Source organism: Dromiciops gliroides, chromosome 1 (assembly GCF_019393635.1).
Source record: "Dromiciops gliroides isolate mDroGli1 chromosome 1, mDroGli1.pri, whole genome shotgun sequence".
NCBI classification, from domain to species: domain Eukaryota; kingdom Metazoa; phylum Chordata; class Mammalia; order Microbiotheria; family Microbiotheriidae; genus Dromiciops; species Dromiciops gliroides.
The window spans coordinates 725361590-725365011 of record NC_057861.1 but is presented as its reverse complement, the minus strand read 5'-3'; the positions used below and the strand labels follow the sequence as shown (position 1 = coordinate 725365011).

The following is a 3422-nucleotide window of genomic DNA, read 5'->3' as shown; positions in this document are numbered from 1 at the left end:
AGTGTATCATCTATATCCAGTCCCAGGCACAGTATGAAATAAACTCTAATGCAGACCCTGCTCCAATCTCCGGGCCAGGCCTCGCAGAGAGAGGAGAGAGATGACTGGAATTGAAGTCATCTCCATGCCAGCAATGACTTAAAGCACTTCACTTTATCCTTATTCGGTTTACTAAATGTTCTGGAGCCCAGGCCGCATACAAAGTGCTTTCTCCTCCACCAGCTGTGAACAGCTGTATCTGTTTCTCCAGCCAGAAATGGCTAATTCCTGGATTACATTTTCTAAATTGATGTAATGTAATCCGCAGAGTGTAAAAAAGACATTCCACTTTCTCCCAGCAGAAAAGCATGGGGGAAAAATCCCTGGGGGCAGAGGATCATATTTATATCATATTAGAGCATATCCCACCCTGCTAAATTCTTTACATGATATACAGTACCATGAAAGGTGAGGGGAAATTCATGGAGCACAAAGCTGAACTTTATCCGAAAGGTTTTTCTGCTTCTGAGGATTCTAAAAACCATTTCTCTGAGTCACTGCTTCAATCCATTAATGTAACACCCCCTCTGGGGCTGCCCCCCCCCCTTTACTAGGAAAGGGCAAGAAGAAAACTTCCATTTCTTCTAGGTGGTTCAGCCCATTGTCCTGGAGACTTGAGCCCCAGAGTATGTTAAGGAGAAGGAATTTGAGGTTCAAGGGAAGGAAACACAACCGACACCAAGAAAAGGAGACAGTCCCATTTCCCTTGTGGTTCACTACTCAATATTAAACGCCTCATTCTGCAAGCAAGACTTTTTTTTTCTTCAGACAAAATTTTTTAAATCATATGTTTCTTTTTTTTTAACCCATTTTCTTTTTTATTCTTAATCTAATGAACACAAACAGAGCACATTTCCATAAGTAACGATGTTATTGGACTCAAACTGTAAGGGCTACGTTGGCTACACCTTCCCCTCAGGGTTCTGGGGTAGCCAGGAGGTGTGGCCACTGGGCTTATTATAATGTTGTTGGCTCAAGCCCCCATTCTGGGGTGTTCCCTCAAATGTTAGTCACCAGTGATTAACGCCCCAGTTTCATTTAACAAACATCAATTAGTTTTTGTAGTTGTTTAGTCATTTCAGTCATGTCTGACTCTTCATGATCCCATTTGGGGTTTGCCACTTCTTTTTTTTTTTATAGAAATTATTTATAAATAGACAAGGCAGCCAGTGAAGATGTTTACTTCTTCTTGGACACACCCACCATGAGACCCCCGTGGCCTGTAATCTTGGTATGCTGGCCCCGGACTCAGAGACCCCAGAAGTGCCAAAGCCCACAATGTGCCCAAATCTTCAGTTGCTCCAGATCCTCATGAAGCTTATTGTTTAGACCATTGGCCAGAACCTGGCTCTATTTCCCATCCTTTACATCCTTCTGCCTGTTAAGGAACCAGTCTGGAATCTTGTATTGTTGAGGATTTTGCATGATGGTGATCACACGCTCCACCTCATCTTCAGTGAGCTCACCAATCCTCTTGGTGAGGTCAATGTCTGCTTTTCTCAGTAGTACATGGGCATATCTTCGACCCACACCCTTGATGGCTGTGATGGCAAAAACAATTTTTCGCCGTCCATCAATGTTGGTGTCAAGCCCTCTCAAAATGTGCTGGAACTTCTCGGGGATTACAAGAGACATAGCTGCAACAGAGGTGTGAGAGCCTTCTCTGGAAGAGGGGTTTGCCACATCTTTCATCAGCTCATTTTACAGATGAGGAAACTGAGGGAAACAGGGGTAAGTACCTTGCCCAGGGTCAAACAGCTAATTAGTTGTTTTTTTTTAAGATTTTTTTTTTTTTTGCGGGGCAATGGGGGTCAAGTGACTTGCCCAGGGTCACACAGCTAGTAAGTGTCAAGTGTCTGAGGCTGGATTTGAACTCAGGTACTCCTGAATCCAGGGCCAGCGCTTTAACTACTGTGCCATCTAGCTGCCCCCTGCTAATTAGTTTTTATAAAGGGATATTTATTGAGAAGATATAGCAAGAACAGAAGTACATACACTTGTCCCCCCAAACCTGGGGGGGACATATTCTCCACTCTACTACCAAGGTCTTTGAGGAAAGACATAACAATTTCTACATAGCATTTGCCCACCAAACGTGGCATAACTGATGGACAGATGAGTCTGCATCTCTGCTAGTGCAGGACTGTCCAGACAGGTAGGTCACTTGGGACTTTGCTCTACACCAACTGGTTTCCCCAATCTTCTTCAGGATTCTTCAGACAGAAAGACTAGACACAACAGAGACAGAAGCAACAGCAGAACTCACAGGACACATACTCTGGTGGGAAGGGAAAGACCTGAGGTCTCATTCCCAGCTGAAGGCTGAGTCTAAAACTTCTCCAATGCCAGCCGGTTTAGGGGGAGCCAAAGAAAAGAGATTGGCCCTGATTGAATGTACCCCAGTTTCCAGTTATGTGCCAATCAATCGCTGGTCTCCTGATCATATAGGTAGCAGACCAGAACCAGCTACAGAAGGCCTGTGTATGCATCAGACTAGGGAGCAGGATACTTCTATGCATATCATCATGCCTTTCTGGAAGTAGGCTCTGCAGGCTCTTCCCCAAAGAGGATTGCATTCATCCATCTGTCCCCTATTTTACATATAGAAATTAGAAGAAAAAAGAAAATAAGACTGTATGGGCAACTCCAAATATCTATTACATATAGTTTGATTTAAATATATATATATGTATGTATGTACATATATATATGTACATTTTTTTTGTTTATTTTTTGTTTGTTTTTGTGGGACAATGAGGGTTAAGTGACTTGCCCAGGGTCACACAGCTAATAAATGTCACATGTCTGAGGACAGATTTGAACTAAGGTCCTCCTGAATCCAGGACCAGTGTTTTGTTCACTGTACCACCTAGCTTCCCCCTACATATATATTTAACATTAAATTCAAAGCTGTTGTGCTTGTCTGTTTCTCTCTGAAATTCTTTCTTTTCTTTTCTGTGCATTAAAAAATACTTTAATGATCTCCTTTTATTTCTTTTCTTTTTCTTTTGGCAACAATTTCTAACCTGTCTCTTTTTCCCCAGAGCCTCCTCCAAAAAAACAAAAAATCCTTGTTAATAAATAAGCATAGTGGGGCAGCTAGGTGGCGCAGTGGATAGAGCACCGGCCCTGGAGTCAGGAGTACCTGAGTTCAAATCCGGCCTCAGACACTTAACACTTACTAGCTGTGTGACCCTGGGCAAGTCACTTAACCCCAATTGCCTCACTAAAAAAAAAACAAAAAACTTAATAAATAAATAAATAAGCATAGTCAGGGAAGCTAGGTGGCACAGTGGATAAAGCACCAGCCCTGGATTCAGGAGGACCTGAGTTCAAATCCAGCCTCAGACACTTAACATTTACTAGCTGTGTGACCCTGGGCA

The 3422-nt window shown here is 42.8% G+C and overlaps 1 pseudogene; it reads right to left on the bottom strand.

Annotated features, from left to right (window-relative positions):
- Positions 1-1218: 1218 nt before the first annotated feature.
- Positions 1219-1674, bottom strand: LOC122732748 (annotated as a pseudogene).
- Positions 1675-3422: the final 1748 nt, after the last annotated feature.